This window comes from Copidosoma floridanum, unplaced genomic scaffold (genome assembly GCF_036245765.1).
Source record: "Copidosoma floridanum isolate Cflo_tuat_1 unplaced genomic scaffold, Cflo_Japanese_pri ptg000032l, whole genome shotgun sequence".
NCBI lineage: Eukaryota > Metazoa > Arthropoda > Insecta > Hymenoptera > Encyrtidae > Copidosoma > Copidosoma floridanum.
In genome coordinates, this window is record NW_028321909.1 from 3,276,215 (window position 1) to 3,296,721 (window position 20,507).

Here is a 20,507-nt window from a genome sequence, read left to right on the forward strand (position 1 = left end):
GAATAACACAATTTAAAATAATGTTCGACGAAAAACTTAGTTTTCCGAGTAGTTTCTTTTATAAGGGAGTATGTAACTGCAATCTGGCTCTCGATATCGGCACTAGGAAATGACTGAGGAGTCAAAGTGGACGGTCAGCAGTGACCGCTGGATTCTGGCTTCGGAGTTGGAATACACACTTAAACATGACCACCGCGCACGAAGTACCTAAAAAAATAATTATACTAATAGGTGCCCGGCTACTATGTTAGTGGTGGGGGTTCGATTACGTCGGTTCGAATTACACATTCCCTTGCAGAAAAAATACTTTTAATTCATGGTAGGAGTACAAGGAATGCGCAGAAGGGAAGTAATTACACATTAATTGTACATAAATTATTAACAATTAATGATACAAAATAATGGGAATCGCGATCACTACCCTTTTTGTGTACCTTCTAATGAGTCATGCGGGCAAAATCAGAGTGATATCTAATCGTATGACTCATTCTTGATAAATTTTCATTCTGTGATACTTAGAAAATGGTATCAATATAAATAATCATAAAGGGTATTATTCAAAGGGGGGTCACGTCCTGCCACGTCGGGGATTGCCAACAAGACAATCATGTCCTTCTATTTCAACTGTACTATGATCTTAACTTTTTTTTTTGGCGCACTTGCCTTAGACTTTTTATTGCCTCACTGCCTCACCTTGTTTTTTATGAGGTGAAAAATTGTGGTTATTATCACGTACAGTAGATACTACATATTTTTTGTTAATTCCCAATATTTAGAGATTCGGAACTGCGTATAGCAAGCAGAATTCATACGCAATTATTTAACGCCTTCGACGAAAAAACATACCGGACGGCAAGCCCTCATTTACATTAACATGTTATGTAGCGTCAAGTAAATTTTTATGATTGAGGCATCTAACTATCGTCAATAATTTGATCTCCCGAAAACAAACACAGCTCCCGAACGTCATTTTTTTAGCTCAACAGAACGATTTACTCTTCTCTTAAGCAGTCACATAAGCACAAAACAGAACACATTTGTAGGTGCATAAGCTTTTTAGGCACGTAGGTACTTACGGGTACTCATAAAACACGCGATGTAATGAACAGCCTGCGTCACACTTCCAGCTGGCAGGAACTTTTTTTCTCTACCGTGTAAAAACAGACTTTTAACACTTCTCACTCCTTTTAACAGCCACTACTATCTTATGCTATACTCACTTATCATTTTACATTCTTTCTTCATACGGTGTGCTTTGGAGTACTTTTTTTCTTAATAAGTTAACATTAACGTCGTAACATGGCGTCAAGGGAGTTTCTTTGTAAGAGACGTCAAATAATCATCAATAATGCGATCAACAATTACGCGCACTTTGAATAAATAACAGTCATAATGTGTAATTTAATCAGTGACTGATGTGTGGTATTGTAAGACTGAGCGTGCAAAAATAAATAAGAACAAAATGAAAAAGAGCATGCGCGAAGACAAAGCCAGACAACGGATTATCTATAGCACTTACAGTAATTCACTTGGCGTGTGCACGATGGCCGGTGGGCCAGCTGCAGTACCTATAAGAATGTATATCGGGGCACAACGAACCACGAGCACCAACAAACACTGCATACACTGTTTCATTTCCACTTTTAACTGTCTTCGGTATGTTTATTTATTATTTTAATGTTCACTGCCTAATAAATCACATATGTAAACGTGAACGTAGATAACACCTAGGTTTTACTTTGCCTTGGAATATTATTTTCTTTTCCTTGAAGTACGAGTACGCGACTACGCGGTGCATTCAAACAGGAAACTAGTAGATACTACATATGATACTACATAAATGATATACATGTACATTGGTGAAAGTTCGATTTCGCTGGTGAATTTAGACATTTTTTCGTATAAAAGAATACTTTAAATCCTTGGCAGCGAATTAAATTTTTAATCTGTTAATTTTTTTAGAAAATAATAACGACAATAAAATCAATAACCATTAGGGAATTTAATTATTTAAAGGAGAGTCGCGTCCTGCCACGTCATGAATTGCCAACAAGACAATCATGTCCTTCTATTACAGCTGTACTATGATCCTAACTTATTTTTTTTGGCGCACTTGCCTTAAACTTTTCATTGCCGCACTGCCTTACCTTGATTTTTTATGAAGTAAAAAATTGTGGTTATTATTTCGTATAGTAGATATTACATATTTTTTTAAATTCTCAATACTTAGAGAATCCGAACTGCGTATAGCAAGCAGAATTCATACGCAATTATTCAACGCCTTAGACGAAAAAACATACCGGACGGCAAGCCCTCATTTACATTAACATGTCATGTGGCGTTAAGTAAATTTTTATGATTGAGGCATCAAACTATCGTCAATAATTTGATCCCCCAAAAACAAACACAGCTCTCGAACGTCATTTTTTCAGCACAACATAACAATTTACTCTGCTCTTCAGCAGTTATATAAACACACAACACAGCTCATCTGTAGGTGCATAAGCTTTTTAGGCACGTAAGTACTCACGGGTACTCACAAAACACGCGATGTAATGAACAGTTTGCGTTACACTTATAGTGGGAAGGAACTATTTTTGTCTACCATGTGAGGACAGATTTTTAACACTTCTCACTTCTCTTAACAGCCACCACGATCTTATGCCATACTCACTTATTACTCAGACACTTTTTTTCATACAGTGTAGCTTTAGAGTACTTTCATTTCTGATACGTTATCATTAACGCCGTAACAGGGCGTCAAGTGATTTTTCTTGTAAGAAGCGTTACTTTATCGTTAATTATGTGATCCAAGAGTACACTTTCCTGACGTCATATTTTCATCAAAACTTAACGATTTACTATGCTCTCTACCAGTCACATTAAATCGCCGGGTGTTACTTGTCGCAACGGCACTGCTTCTGGAGCATCCACTGCTTTACTTGCCACCACTGCTTTTACTAATATCGTCCAAGACACAATCCGTTCGTCTATCTGTAATCTCAAACACACGAATAAACGATAATCACCAATTCTATCCGCGGTGGACCGTTTTATTGAGTTTCAATGCAGAATTTGATGTGCACAATGTAAAAATTATTTTTTAAATTATCAAAGTGTAAAAACTAATTGCAATCGCATGATAACTGTAGAACGGATATTAATTTGATATTAAACCTAAAACGAAGAAAAAAGTGGAAAAAAATTGTTCAGGAAGCACGTGTTTGAAAGCCAGACAATGGCTACGATTCTATAATGCACGCACATACTTCATACCATTATTTCAATTCTAAAGTGACATAGCATAAGAATAACACAATTTAAAATAATGTTCGACGAAAAACTTAGTTTTCTGAGTAGTTTCTTTTATAAGGGAGTATGTAACTGCAATCTGGCTCTCGATATCGGCACTAGGAAATGACTGAGGAGTCAAAGTGGACGGTCAGCAGTGACCGCTGGATTCTGGCTTCAGAGTTGGAATACACACTTAAACATGACCACCGCGCACGAAGTACCTAAAAAAATAATTATACTAATAGGTGCCCGGCTACTATGTTAGTGGTGGGGGTTCGATTTCGTCGGTTCGAATTACACGTTCCCTTGCAGAAAAAATACTTTTAATTCATGGTAGGAGTACAAGGATTGCGCAGAAGGGAAGTAATTACACATTAATTGTACATAAATTATTAACAATTAATGATACAAAATAATGGGAATCGCGATCACTACCCTTTTTGTGTACCTTCTAATGAGTCATGCGGGCAAAATCAGAGTGATATCTAATCGTATGACTCATTCTTGATAAATTTTCATTCTGTGATACTTAGAAAATGGTATCAATATAAATAATCATAAAGGGTATTATTCAAAGGGGAGTCACGTCCTGCCACGTCGGGGATTACCAACAAGACAATCATGTCCTTCTATTACAGCTGTACTATGATCCTAACTTTTATTTTACGGAGCACTTGCCTTAAACTTTTTATTGCCGCACTGCCTCACCTTGTTTTTTCATAAGGTAAAAAAATGTTGTTATTATCACGTACAGTAGATACTACAAATTTTTTGTTTATTTCCAATACTCAAAGAATCCGAACTGCGTATAACAAGCAGAATTCATATGCAATTATTTAACGCCTTCGACGAAAAAACGTACAGGACGGCAAGCCTTCATTTACATTAACATGTCATGTTGCGTTAAGTAAATTTTTATGATTGAGGCATCAAACTATCGTCAATATTTCGATCCTCCGAAAACAAACACAGCTCCCGAACGTCATTTTTTTAGCTCAACAGAACGATTTACTCTTCTCTTTAGCAGTCACATTAGCACAAAACAGAACACATTTGTAGGTGCATAAGCTTTTTAGGCACGTAGGTACTTACGGGTACTCATAAAACACGCGATGTAATAAATAGCCTGTGTCACACTTCTAGTGGGCGGGAGCTGTTTTTTTCTCCCGCGTGCCCGCTTTTTCAACACAATTTACTGCTCCGAACAGCTAACACGATCTTGAGCAGCCATATACTTACTGATCACTAATACATTATTTTTTCATACGGTGAGCTTTGGAGTACTTTTCTCATGATACCTTAACTTTAACGTCGTAACGTGGCGTCAAGTGAGTTTCTTTGTAAGAGGTGTCAAATTATCGTTAAAAATGTTATCTACGAGTACACGTTTTTCTCTGACGTCATATTTTTAACAAAACAAAACGATTTACTGTGAAGGTTCAAGATGCACTTTTAACAATTAGTTTAGTCTTATATGACACTTAAATTTTTTTCGTATTCAACTTTTTTTCGATAATTCCACATCTGCAACTTTTTCCGATATATGCGTCTTAATTTTTGGTAATTTATCATTTATATAATCTCATAAGTTACTAAACAAACGTTTTGGTGAAATCGATTAGGTATTTACTCTTTTTTACAAGCATTGCGGTTGCTCACCAGAATTACTATTTTGTGACAAAATATTTTATTAATCATATGATACGGCACTAAAAAAATGTAAAATATATAACAGTTACTGTAAATTATTTTGCTTTATTTTTTGACTTATTTTTATGCTATAACTTTTTCGTTGCACGCATCAATTTAACATTATACATTTATTTAATTTGGGGGCAAATGGCGCTAGGCAGTTAGGGCCACCTTCGGCTGCGACACTGTTCTGGTCACATGTCACATGTGCGCATGCCTTGAATTCGGGTCGACAGCAATATTGTTCGGCAAACAGAAGTCGGGCCGAATAATTTTGTTAGGCAGCCACCTACTCATTTCTGATCGGGTAAGCTCATTTGTCTAGACCCTTAACTATATTAATTCTATCCATCTTCTTCTTATATAAACCTAATATGAATAGACATCACAAAAACCCAAAAAATTTTGTCAGGCTTGTTTCGATACCGGCACACTGTAGATTGCTCGACAATTAATGAGGCTGTGGATGAAACTGTACGATATGAGTGTGTATGTATCGTTATCAATAATGAAAGTGTGCATACCTCGTAAATGTTAATGTATAACCGATAATGTAATAATGTGCCTTACTGAAACAAGGCTGTAAGTATGTACTCATTAACAATAAAAGCCTTAAAAATAAATACACTACGTTAGTAGGTATTTACAAAAAAAAAAAAAAAAAAAGTACACTACAATACAAAAAAAAAGAGGTAAATGCAAATACTTGTTCGCAAGCTGGTACACATTAACTTAACAATGTAAGAAGAATGAAAATTTTACAACCAAATTACTATAAACTAAAGTGCCAGTTACGCTAATATCTAAACACAATAATACAATGCTCTTTGGAAGAATTAACATAAATCTCATATAATATAATTATTGATCAAATCAAAGTTTAAGTTCAAATTAGTGTATTTCTAAAAGCTTATTAGTGCATATCCATTTTTTATTTTATCAAGATTGTATTTTTTTGTAATATCTAATAGTTTGAGATCATTTGTTAATTCATTAAATAGTCTTACAGCACATATACTGTAACTGTTCTTAATAACATTATGTAACTGTTCTTATAACTCACAGTTTTTGTAATTTTTTGTGACTGTATTAGTTTATTTTTAGTTATAATATTCAAAATGATGTATTATTTATTGTAATTTACTGTAATAAAATCAAATGGATTCAAAATTAAAGAGTTGTTTTACGTATAAATGTGTGTCCATTATTTATGTAATTGTAGAATTTTATATAAATTTATGTATTTTATTTAAAATTTTTACTCGTTGGTTTTGTATTTTCTGTAGCACATAATTATGAGTAATCTATGCACCATCCTAAGCACTTTTACCATAGTATTAATTTTCTTCATATCCCTTCGTGATATTTCGTGATAATTTTTTTCATATTATAAATTTTTTTTGTTTTTAATTTAATGGTGTGTGACAACTTCAAAACTAAAAAGTACCTTAGAATTATAATTTTTTTTTCATTTTTAAAGCATAGCTATTGTAGTTATGTATACTTTGAATAATGTTTGTTTTTCACTTAATACATAATTCAAATATTTGTTTTTAATTTTCTGTAATGTTTTGTTTCGGAGAAATAAATCAATTTGTGGACTATCCATTTTGAATAAACCAATTCAAACCGAAATCAAATTTTTATTCTTTTAATAGACCGTAATTTTTTAATAAAAAAAAACAATAATTGTGAAAGAGCCGTTAAATGTAATTTTTTTAGTTCGGAAAAAAAAAAAAGTTCAATACAAAAAAGAAATGTTGCCTAACGTTGAAAGGTATAAGCGAGATTGCAGCATCGCCAACCCTGTGTGTACAGGCAAATAACATGTTAATATAGCACTTTTTGTTGCAATGTCGAATTGATGAAAAATGCGACACTGCCTTTGATAAGTAAGAGTGCAAGATTTTTTTTTCCCGACCGAAGATTCGAACCGGCCGCCTTTCTCGACTATCACGGAGACTCTGACGCTTTACCAACTGAGCTACTACGCGACTGTGGGCGCCCGTGTGTAACGTCGGGCATCAAGTAAGGACTCTCACTTTGCCGCACTCGAGAAACTAACATATTAGCTTTCTCTCTGGAATCCTTTGATGTGCGTACATTTTTGTATCACGGCAACGAATATAGACGCTTATAGAAGCCCACTTATGTGTTAAAAAGTGGCGAAGAGTTTGTTGGGTACCATGATAGTAGTTCTGGTACCCAGCCACGTAGAGGCGCTGGTGGCTGAGCGCTCTGAATTAATGAGATACATGCGGAAATTTCAAATTTCAGATGATGCAATGAGAAACTTTGCGCATATTATGCCTGATTACTTGAAATATATACGTATGTACATATTAAGTTTGTACATGATTTAATGTTTTCCAGTACCAATGTGTGTTTTCCTGATTATTAATTGGTCAATGGTCCATCCAACGTGTACATGTACATATTCATAAGTATACTATTATACATTATCGTGAAAGTAGAACGGTAAAGAGAATACCAATTACATTTTTAAATTGTATTTACAATAACGATTCCTACATTGGCTATCTATTAGTACATATTATAATTTTTTACTATTCATTGTGATGACAACATAGTACTGGTGAGAACAATAGGTAGAATTATTTTTCGAAAACGTAGGTAGCATTATCAATGATAATTCTCACATTTCTATAAATTTTACATACAACAAATGCATCTGCTCGAAATTCGTAAACATGATTCAGACCGTTTGTAGCTGGTTTTATCAAAGATTGAAATTGTTTTTAATGTTTCCAATATTTTAATGTTTGTTTAAGGATTTTTATCCATTTATAATTTATTTGTATTTATTTACAATTATTGTATGTACAGTACAATAAAAAAAATTTTTTTTTGACAATTGTACCTTTTAATTTTATTTGTGTTACCGAAGAAAAGCTCTCATTGGGTTTGAAAAAATTTTGAATTATTGCCTACTACTGGTTCATTCAAATCCCGGGCGCATATTTTGACCAATAGCTGGGAGCACACTCTGCTCTATTTCGTTTTATTATTGTTTTGACAAGTTTATGCAAGATCCTTGTTAGTAAAAAAAAAATTGCTCGTGTGTCACTATCGGGACGGACGCAGTCAAGAATTTTGAAATTGGCTGATGAACGCAGTAATAGTGTTTTAATCCGGTATTGTAAAATATTTTGTCCAGTGACGGATAAATTAACAGTTTTTTGTATGTTTATGAGAACGAAAAATGCCTTTACCCCGTATCCAGTGTTCCTTTATAGACTGTTGTAATTCGAAACAAAAAACACCATCAAAATCGTTTCACAGATCTCCCACGGATGACTCCCGGTACGTTTTTTCTTTATTGTTTCTACCAGTGTAATAAATATTTCTGATAAAAGTGCAACTTTGTGATTGTTTTATCATGTACATGATGATACTAATAACTTTTGCGCACATATTTCCTTATGAGAAATAGGATAAAATATCGAGACAGGGATATTCGTTTTTAATACAAACGTTATAATCGATTTTAACACAGGCGCAATCAGTGGATTAAAAACATCGGGAACATACATCTTGTGGGACTGGAAAAACGACAGTTTGACAACAGACGAGTGTGCAGTGATCACTTCGAGGAAGACAACTATTATTCCAGCAATGGAATAAAAAAACTAAAAAATTCGGCACTGCCGCGAAATTATCGTGAGGACACGATCCCAAGTAGTACTTCACAACAATGTGACGTAACGAATTTGAATTTAAATAGTTTATCTACTCGCGAAACCGTACATGCAGACAGCAGCAGAACATCGAACTTGTATCGTGCGGAAAATCAAACATCCGTGTCTCAATCAGTTTCCATTCATTCTTGTATCAACAAATTAACATTGTTCCCTGCATCAGATGCCCACACACGCGAAAAAACGATTGGTGAATTAAAAAATGAAATACTTGCTTTAGAAAATCAATTGGTTGAAAAAGAAAAAAATGCTAAAAAAGTACAGTATGTTGTAAATAAGTTGACCGCAAATAATGTTGTATTATAAACTAAGACAGCTAACATGCAAAAAATTTTATATAAAAAAAATAAAAGGATATTAATTTTACAAAAATCAGTAAAAAAACAAGAAGATAAAAAAAAAATTTTAGACAATATCGAAAAGTTGAACAAAAATGTTGTAGAATTTTTTAAATTGCTAGTTGATCTCGTAAAGCAAAAGAGGTGGGCAAATAATGAAAGAGAATTTGTTATAAATTTATGTTATAAATCACCCAAGGCCTATTACTACCTACGCGATAAAAAAAATTTTGCTTTGCCGTGCGTTAACTTAATCCGAAAGTGGGTTAACGAGTTAGATTTATTTCCCGGGCGAAACATTTCATTACTACGTCTATTACAAGACAAAAGAAGTAATATGACTGAAAAAGAACGCGAATGTATACTTATGTGGGACGAAATGTCAATAAAAACTTGGTTGCAATACGATCCCAAAAGAGATTTGATCGAAGGTTTTGCCGATCTAGGCATATTCGGTCGTTCACCACGCCGTGGGAATCATGTGTTGGTATTTTTATTGAGGGTAGACAATTTGATTGGAGGCAACCTATTTGCTATTACGTGTCACATAATGCTGTTGATGGAAAAATGTTGAGTAAAATAATCTTAGATGTGATCAAGTATGTTGAAGAAGCGGGTTTTGATCTTAAATCAATGGTGTGTGATCTCGGTTCCCCCAATCAGAAGGCCGTTAAAATTTTAAGTATTCTAAAAGAAAAACCGTACATTGAGCGTTTGCAGCGTAAGATTTTTTTAAATTACGATGCACCACATCTGATTAAATGCCTTCAAAATTCCTTTCAAAAGCGCGAACTCATAGTCGGTGACGAATACGTATCGTGGGGTGTTATTCGCGAGTTGAGAATCCGTAAGCGAGATCAACCATGCAAAGCAGCACCAAAATGGTCAGACAAGCACGTTGACCCAACTGTCTTTAAATTAATGAACGTCAGCTTGGAAACTCAAGTATTTAGTAACTTGGTTTCGTCGGCAGTTATGGCTGGTGCTACTGCGACGGAACGTCCACTTATGCACCCATACTGTATTTTTACAGCAAATTTTATAAAAAAGATTGACCATCTTTTTGACTGTCTGAATAGTAGGTCAGGTAACGATAAAAATCCTTAAAGACGACCATTATGTGATAAAAACCCTCAAGTCATACAGTACTTACAAAACAGCTTGAAGTACGTTAATTCTTGGAAATGCAGTGATAAAAATGGAAATCCTCCTTGATTTGACGGTTTTTATTCAACTATCAAAAGTATTCTACTCTAGTGGGAGGACATGAAAGAGCAAGGGGGAGTTTATCTGCTAACGACTCGTCTACAACAGGACCCGTTGGAAAATTTATTTGCGGCATTGCGAGACCGTTCTGGCCATAATCAGAACCCGACAGCAATTCAAATTAGATATAATTTACAGTACAGCATCACTGCTAATTTATCTTCAGCTTCCCATTCCAGTAACTGTAAACCGGATGGAACGGTCGCTCTTTTAGCATCCCCCGAATTTGATAAAGCACATAAGACCCTAGAAAAAAACGAAAGCTCTGAAAAAAAAATAAATAATGACGAAAACTTTTTTCTTGATAATAGTTACTTTGATTTTTGTGCTCGTATATTATCTTGATAATAGTTATCGTGATTTTTGTGCTCGTGATCCATAAATTAAAATGGATGAATCGTGATTTCCTAGATGCCAAGAAAAAAAAAATGTTGAAAAAAAACCGAATGTCAAACTGAAAAAACTAAGACTTGAATAATCCTATTAGCAAGTCAGTGCGTGTTCCGTTTGTTGAAAAAAAAAAAATTTGTGATTCGTGAAAAGTAATAAAATAATAAGGAAAATTGTAAGTCAAAAAAACTTAAGATATTGTGAGTTAAGATTGTTTTTTTTCCGTTTAGCATAATAATTTGAACTTTATTGCGCACTTTTTTGTTGATTCCCAAAAGTTGTTTCTTTGCGATTTTTATATATTAATTCTAAAGAGTATATATACGTCCATATCATTATTTGAATTTTTTTATAAAGTTTTAGATTTTTTAAGTATTTCTTGTTGTATTAAAATTTGACAAAAAATAATAAAACCAGGCTCAATAAATTATTGATATAAAGTGTGACATAGTTATTAACTGAATGAAAGTTAATTAATACTTGGTCATATGATTTAAGTTACGAAATTGTTAATATTTTAGAGTAACAATCATTTTTATTGCTCAGAAAGGACAGGGAATAGAGTTCATTAGTTCATCAATGAGATTAACTTGATGCATACAAACTCACCATTTTGTATAGAATTCAATATCTTACGGGCCTCTGTTTGTGGTTGTTTTCTGGAATTATAATAAGTACTGCGAGCGATAAGAAAAAAAAAACTGCAATTTTCGTAAAAAAAAAAATGTAGCGAGCGAGATTCGAACCTCCGACTGCCGGTTGGAAACAAAAGGAGCCCGCACCAGCCAACTAAGCTAACTACACATTTCGTCTTATATGATTAATAGTTACATATGTTTATCGCAAAGGGCCACAGCTTGTCCGACAAATAATTCCATCTTGTATTAGGCATAATTATTTGATTGTTCCCCTTTCATGCATCTCAGAGCTACAAATTAGCTAAAAAATATCAAGGTCTTTCCGTCATCCGTTTATCTGCTCAGCTTAATGAGAAGATGTGCTGGCTCGATATTAAGCTAGTACATCCACGCTTATTTCGAGAGATTGGGGCCCTACTACACTAAATAAATAACGTCATAAGCGCAACAATTTAGTATTTAAGCACGTTCTCGTACTATAATAACGACTCACTCACTATAGACACTATTACCTAGTCGAAAATAGTACATAGAAGCGGCATCTACTGTCTACTTTTAATCAGATTTTTTTTTGCCACCAGTCCTATGTTAAGTGGGCTTCTATATGCGTCTATATTCGTTGATTACGGTAAGTAAATTTATTTTTGCGCGTGTTTTCAATTAAGCTAGTTTTTTTTTTGTTTTTGTTGAAATAATAAACGTAAGTCACACGCCCAAATGAAGAAGCTTTAATACATGTAAATAAAAAAAGTTTGACATAGCGCATACCACATGTGCTTACTATACATTGCGGTATGCACACGCAGTAAGAGGAAAAGAAAGTAGGTATACTTATTCACGTTATACAAATGCACCTCCTCGCGCATCAGGTGCGCGAACAAAGGGAAAAAGATGTGTTGTTGTAAGTAGTATGGTAGACAACAGGTCGATTCGCAAACTTACGCGCTCGCATGCAATTTACGTAAGCGTGAACGGGGCGGTAAAGAAGGCGAAGGGGGAGGGGGGGAAGCAGCAATCGGCCGGCCTTTACAAGTGTATATAGGTATATCTTTTTCTCTTGGTACATAACGTCATTGTTCTCGCTCTCCTGGGTATGGATTCGTTGCGACTAGACATCAACTCATCTACTGCGCGTGTATTTTGTAATTCGGCCCAACTCATACTACGAATTTTGAACAAAAAAAATTATTCAATGTTACTATAAAGAGAAAAAAAAAATTTAAGACCAACAATCGATCGATCGAAAGGCCGATAGACGCGTTATATGCAACCAACAAGTACCTATATAATAAAATACGATATTATTGCATGTGTGATCTAAGTAATCAAGTATTTGGGCATCGACGCGTTTGCTCGAGAAATTTTGTATTTATCTCCGTCTTCGGCAGTTCTACGTGCAAGTATATTATACGTATATAGGTATACTAATCAATCGTAGCCATGTACATGGGTACTATTTCCATTCACTAACTATGACTAATGAAAACATTCCGCAACTATGCGAAACCACACCATGGATGACTTTAACTTGAATCAAGTGACACGTTGCTACCAATGCTGGGTTTCAAAAACCTATATATACACACAGAACGGCCATCGATGATGGCACGTGGCTGGCACGACGAGATTGGTAAACAAAGAGAACATTATAGGATTTTACGGATTTCCTGCGGGTTGAGAGTATTATCGTTGAAATGAGGTTATTTTTTTTATTTAAAATTATGTATACAGGGACTAAGATCGAGGACAACAAGGGGTGACGTGAGCTCTATGACGTGATCTAGTAGGATCATCAAAGTGAAGAAAAATTATCGTAACGAAGATCAAAGAATCATTTTTTTCCCAATGATCTAGAGAACGAGCCTCGAATAAAAATTAACATTAAAAAAAAAAAAAAAAAAAAATTATTACTCAGACGAAAGAGGTTAATAACTCGTTTTGTGCACACATACTTTCAGCTGGCAGCAGCGTTAGCAATAGAAGCGTTGGAGAGGAAGAGAGACAGGGAGAGAATAGAAGGGAGGGGGCGTGCAATAGTAGCACGTGGTATGGTATGGATTCGCGAGGCAAGTCGTCGCTGTGTAGGTACTATAGTATACACACATGTACGCACTATAGCGGAGAGGGGCTGGAGGGAAGAGAGACGACAATAATATTCTGCTGCTGTATAACACGACCGGGGAAGTAAGCAAGAGAGAAGATGCATACAAAAGAAGGGATGGGAAGGGAAAAAGGTCGCCTTGAGATGCGCAAGCGCGGCTACAGCACGTGCTCGGGTCGTTTCTTCGATATTGGAGCCTCTACATTACCTACACTCACTTGTTAATGAAAAATCATGCCTTTATTTGAACACGTGGCTCACCCAGATTGATTTTCAAACCAATTTCATTTTTTTTTTTCTTTAGCAGGTATGATTAGAAAATTTTTACAATCCCATTGAATAATCCAAAGAAAAAAAAAATTAACTTCGTGATCGCTACAAGAAACCTACTTTTCTTTTATCTCGCGTCAAAACAACAAACAGAAAAAATTAGAGTCGCAGTTTGCTGCTTCACAGTGACATACTTATAAACCTAAAAAAAAAAAAGAAGAAGAAGAAACCACTAGTTGATAATACGTGTAAGTTATCACTACGCGCAGGCGAGCATTAACTCCTGACGTAATGTAGGATGTACCAACTGGTGTTATAGTGATGCTAATATGCATAATACGCGTAATGCTCGGCTGGAAGCTTCTTCATCTCAATACCTTTCTCTTGCTCCAGGATCACTATGTGTGCGTACACAATCAAGTTAATTATCATTCTTCGCGGAACTACACCTTTCTACTGTGAAGAAAAAAAAAAATACAACCCCGATTACCAATACCTGAACGCATTAGCATGGACTGCAATCGTATGCGTTGGCATCAGCACGTGGCGTGTAAAAAAAAGGGGGTGTATAAGTATGCGAAGAATTTCTTTACGAGTCATCCTTTGCTTTATTGCAACGCTGCTTACATGCTCCGTTTATTTCTTAAAGGAGAGAGGAAAAAAAACGCATTTATGTAATCAACCTTAGCATTGAAAAATTCTGTTCTAAAATAGTATCTTAAGTCTAGGCTACGTATACGAATCTGCGTAGCCACACGTAAAAAGCAGCACTGGCCATCAACTGCGTCTCAAAAATTCATACCTAAACGACGACGCATACAAACGCACGTTCGTTCATCGCCGTCGTAAATGCTTATACACATACCTACGTGCCGGTCGACACGCTGCCGATGGCCGCGCTCGCGTTAGCTATTCAAATATATACACAACTCGGGTATGCGCTCATAGCTGGTGAGCTCCAGGGTTTCTTTTTTTTTTTGTTTTTTTTTTTTTCAAACCTCTGTACATAATCGCACAGCGTGTAGCAGAGCTACACACATAACTACTAATATACTATATATATATAAACGTACGCGCAATAGCTATTTCTTCTTCGTCTTCTGCATCTCCAACTGACAAAGAGAGTTGTAGAGCGCGCAGGTGTCTCTCCCGGTCACGTGGCGGGCGCGGAGAGCACCCGATTGTTTGCTCGCGTGTTTCGGAGCATGACGCGTTGACCGTAATATGCCATTACGTATTCATCGTTTTTTTTTTTTTTTTTTTTTTTTTTTCAAATTAGGTGTATTGAGTCCAGGAGCAATCACCATTTATCATGAGATTCGCGTGCGAACCTATACTCGTCGCACTTTACCATTATAATTATAATATAATATTACATCGGACGAGCATTATGTAAAATTCGGTTGAGCTCGCTGATAATGTATAATATACATAAAGGCACGAACAGGGTGTGTATATCGTCGTCGAAAGCCACTGCGGTATGTATATAATGCGTGCGTTAAAGTGTCTTACCGGCAACTGTCTGTTACTACTGGTACCACTGCCATTGACAGTTACTACTTAATTGTACCACATGCGAAATAAGAATCGTTGGCAATAGAGAGGCTTCTACACAGTCATCACTGCACAGATTAAATAATCCTATTGATACGGAGAAAAATAGCAGGTGTAAATTTCATCGTGGTAATAAACGCTGGTCGCCTTGTGCAAGGACGAATCAATTCCGACCCTTGTATGCATGTGTGTACAGCGCTTAACGAAAGTTTACTGGCTGCGAGTCGTATGAAAAAAAAAAAGAACGCACCATTACGTAATAATAACGAACGGACGTGCAGCTCGGCGTCGGTGGGCGATAATATATACAGGGTCTTGTCGTTTTTTTTGTTTCCCGTCGGACTAGAGGGGGTTATTAGCTGCAAAATGACGGAATTCACGGATACGCAAATCCGTATACATACAACTCGAGCGAAAAAAGGGAAAAGCACGAGTATAAATCTCGTTTGGCGCGAGAGATAACGACGAGTGTAGTGAAGAGGGAGAAAAAAAAAAACAGCCATCGGCCGGCAAAGGCGCACCGGAGAGAGGCAAACAAAGACCCAGATATTATATACACCTCGACGTTTGTCTGCAAGCGCGTTCACGTACACATACACATCAGGTTGACTTTCCTCCTCCGACGAGTAGCAGTCGGTTCGAGCGCAGAGCCACATGTGGAATCGCACAAACCACGAGGTAGCAAGAGAGGGAAGGAGCTCGAGCCCGGAGAAGGGGTAAGATTGGCAGAGAAAAAAAAAACAAGCCGGGCCGGGGAGAGAAGGCTCGGCTGCGCGTGCGCGCACACGTGGACGCCGAACCGAACCGACAGACGGACATACACGCGAGCAGAGTCGGAGGAGGAGAGAAAGCTTGAAAGGTCAGGGTACCGAGCGAAGTCGGCCGCCGCCGCTGGCACAAGCAGCCATGCACGTGTTATAATGCAAGTAGACGGCGATGACGCCTCCTGCGGAATTTCTAAATGGAGCGAAAGGTTGCTTATGTGGGCGTGAAATTTTTCGCACACGCATTCATGATGGGATGAACGCAGGTATATTGTTTTACCATAGGGTATCACGTGGATAAAATACAAACACCCGGTTGGCACTAATATTATGTTTGTACGTGCGTGTAGTGAACCAAACGTATTATTGCATACGCAGGGGAGATGATGGGACCAAATATCGAGAGAGAAGGAAACGTTCTCTGCTCGGTACAGATATACATCGTATATGGAATGGAGAATATATAAGACTTTTGTTGAATGAATATTCAGTTACTTACCTTGGTATACGTGATGGCCTCCTTAAGTACGTTAAGATTCAATGTCTTTCTGTTGGTCATTCCGGGTATCGTCGCCTTCAGCCTGTCGAAACACTCCTTCAGGTGTGCCCGCCTATTCCTCTCGAGCTTGTTGTGTACCTCCCTCGTGCCCGTGCGAAAACCGCCCGCAACTCTGTACGACATGCACAATTTATTTATTTATTTACTTATAATCATATGTTCGTTTCTTTTTGTCTCAAAACGTTTACGTTAGGCTTGGATTATCGCGTATCAGGAATGATATACACGGAAAAAGAAAAAAAACTTACTAAGATGTAATTTCTAAGTGAATGGAAGTAGCAAAGGGATTTTTATCAACATTGCACGAATGATAAAGCTATTTAATATATTTTTTTTCCATCACAAGACCCTTAGATCCGGGAGAAAAAAATGCGAAGGTTGTAAGGAATCCAACGCAAGTAGAAAAATCCGAAATATGGTCAGACTGCCACCATAAAGCGAATCGAACAAAAAAAAATATTGAACCGACAGTCGGCTTTTGAAAAACTTACTAATAAATAATAGTTATTAAAGAAAAAGAAAGGAAAAAAAAAAAAAAAAAAAAAAAAAACGTACCTGTTGCTGCTGCGTGACTTTCTCTCCTCCGAGGGGCCATTATCCGCGTTTCCACTGCCGCACGATAGGCTGTGATTGGAGTTGGAATTGTGCTGGCTGTCGATAAAGTGACTGCTTGTGATGACGCCCTCGTGTTGCTGGTGCTCATGGTACCGGTGGATATCCGCCGACGAGACGAGATTCGTCGGATTCGTCGATTCCTGGCTTAGCGAGTTGGCGATCGTCGGGCTAACTTCCGGGCCGGCGACCAACTTCGACGACGTGAATAATGGCGAATGAAAGGGCTTTTGGCTCTTGCCGTTGATCGCCCGGTGCTCGTTCACCTCGCTCAGCTCATCTTCTGTCAACAAAGAAACAAAAACAAACCAATAACCCCAACTTAATCTAAAACCTTTCAGGGTTTTTTCACAACAATCGATGGAATATATATATTATTTTCATGCTAGTTTTTTTCGTTTGACTTTTAACACACAGCTCCTCAGCAATAACACAAGCCTAATTTCAAGTGGTTGAATGGCCTCAGAATTACAGAATTAAACTTTTCTACGCTGCTAAACGAGTCAAACAAAAAGGGTTGATCTCTATTGAGTCTCCTTTACAGTACACTAAAGAAAAAAAAAAAAAAAAAAAAAAAAAAAAAAAAAAAAAAATCAGCAACATTGTAGCAAACGTTCGGTAAATGGTACAAGTGCATAGCAGTAGCTTTTCCAGGATCAGTTGCCCAGGAACTCGCTTATGCCAATAGATCCGCTTTTCTCATGCACTTGTACAAATACAAAGAAGCTATCGTAGACATTGACAGAGCAATCAGCATTTCAAAGTCCAATGACTCAAAACTCAAATGGCTGTGTCGCAAAGCCAAATGCCTCTCACACATTAAATCACCAGATACAAGAAAAGTGTTGCAAGAAGCTAAATCCTTTATGAGCAGTGTTTCGGATAAAAAAAGCTCAGCAACATTGATAAAGGAAACTGGAAAGTCTATAAACTGCATGAAAACAAGCAAATCAGGTAATAAAAAGAAGGAAACTGAGACTGCACCACAGGTGAACAAGCAAACTGCTGACTTCAGTTTGGTTAGTGCCAAATTTAATCCTAGATTTCAACGACATCTCGTTGCCACTCGGAATATTTAACCAGGAGAAGTTGTTTTTTTAGAAAGGCCATACGTATTGGCATTAAATCTGTGCAAAGCCCATGCCTCCTGCAATCACTGTTTCATTGTGTGCTGGAATATGATACCTTGTGATTCATGCAGTTGGTGCATGTACTGTTCGGAAAAATGTAAGCAAGAGTCTTGGGAGCAATACCATGAAATTGAATGTCCAGCATTTGGATACTGTATGAGAGATGGTTTCATGAACTTGAATAATTTTTTGTTGACTAGTCTCAGATTGGTCATATTAGAATGTAAAAAGGCTGGATCTATTTCTAATCTTCAAGACTTGGTTCTTTCTGCTGTCGAAGAAAACAAAGGTGAGTAATCACGTTTTCTTTCAATCAAAATTGTTTTACTAAAGTTTACGAATCACCTTAAGTTTTTCTTGCTAAAGTCCTATAGTAATAAATGAATCACTTCTGGTGTTTTAAAATTATCAATGATGTTTCCTGATTTTGTTAAAAAAAAAAATTTGTTTTTTTAGATGATCGTTTAAGTGCATTTACAGTTGATGGAAGTTTACAGAACAAAGGTTTGACAAGCATCTTAAATTTGGACAGTAGTGTTTCACCAACAATTTCAGCTGTATTTGCGAAAATTTCCTTACGCATTATGATATCTTTAGCTAAGTATACACTATTTCTTGGCAATAAATACTCTGGTGATGAATGCAAAAGGTTATTGAGAAATAAAGAAGCTTTGTTTATTGGATCTCTGATTTTAAAATTAATGAAAATATCTTATTCTTGCGGTGTCAAGGTAAAAACATAGTAAAAAATATATTTATTGTTACTCAATAAAAATTCTTTTGTTGGTATTTAAGATTCGTTCTCTTACTCCTTGTAGTTTGTAACATTCATACGCTGATTTATGAACCTGTGCTTTGAATCTAATTTTTAAGCTAACAAAATTAAAATAATTCCAGATCGACAACAAACGCTTTGGTTTAAAGAATTACGGTTATTTAGATGATTTAAGTGACTTATCAATACGAGGTTACTGTATTCCAACTATTTCTGCTTTAATCAATCATGACTGCGATCCTAATATCAGCAGATGTTTTACGGAAGATAACAGGATTGTCGTGTATGCCTTGAAGCCAATAAAAAATAATGAGCAGGTGCAGTATTTATTAATATAATTAAATATACACATTTGACAAAATACACGAAAATACATAGATGACTCACCCAATTTATTATTGTTCAAGTTTAACACTTAAATTTAAAGTCATGGTTTGTTACAATTTGTTGCCTGGTGATACTTAGTTTCATAAACGTCTTTTTCCCTTTAGATTAATGAGGCATGTTTTGTTCAATGCTTTAAAAAGCCATTGGAGATCGAGCTGTACAAGAAACATGGAGTGGAGATAAAAAAAATTTTAATGGAAACTGATGACTTTCAGTATACACAAAAAATAATCACCAAATTGGCAAGATCAGTTGTAACAGCCACCGAAAAATTGACTCAACCGTCAACTATAACTTACCTAATGATTGAAACTCTGAAAATAGCTTTTTCAAAAGTATACGGTGGCTATTTGTATATTCCAAAAAGTTGTATGAACAGATAAATTTGGAATACACAAATATAAAAAAAAGTATTTAACCTACTCAATATCTAAACAATTTTTTATAAAACTTTTTACAGTTACGACAAACAGCTAATAGCTTTATTGATTTTGACGTTTTTGATTACGTTTTAATACTATAGGGCGTCTGAAAAAAAAAAATGATATGTTATATCCTTAATAAGTAAACTTTAAATGGGATAATGAATCGATAAGTTATTTTAATCCATACATAATTAGTCGTATCCCATTATATTCATCACGTATATAAATTAAACTTACATTAAAACGTGCTGTGTTAACTAAAAACAAAAATTTTTTGTCAAAAATGTAATCTAGAGGACCAATTTTTTTTTTTTTCATGATCAAGAAAATTTTTGACAGCGTTTACCAAGTATAATGTGACCGAACTTACAGTAAAAAAAATTCAACTACAATCGTGATAACTAATATCGTTAGAACTTGCTTGATACTTCAAAACTGCAGTTGTAGCTAGTTAAAAGTCTCTTGTTTTCCAGTGCTCTAGGCGTTCGGTAATTTTTATTTTTTCATTTTTCTTTCATTTAAGTAAATATAAGTTAGTAACAGAATATTTTATAAATTTAGTTATCCATGGCGGGTGAAAAAATTTTAACCTT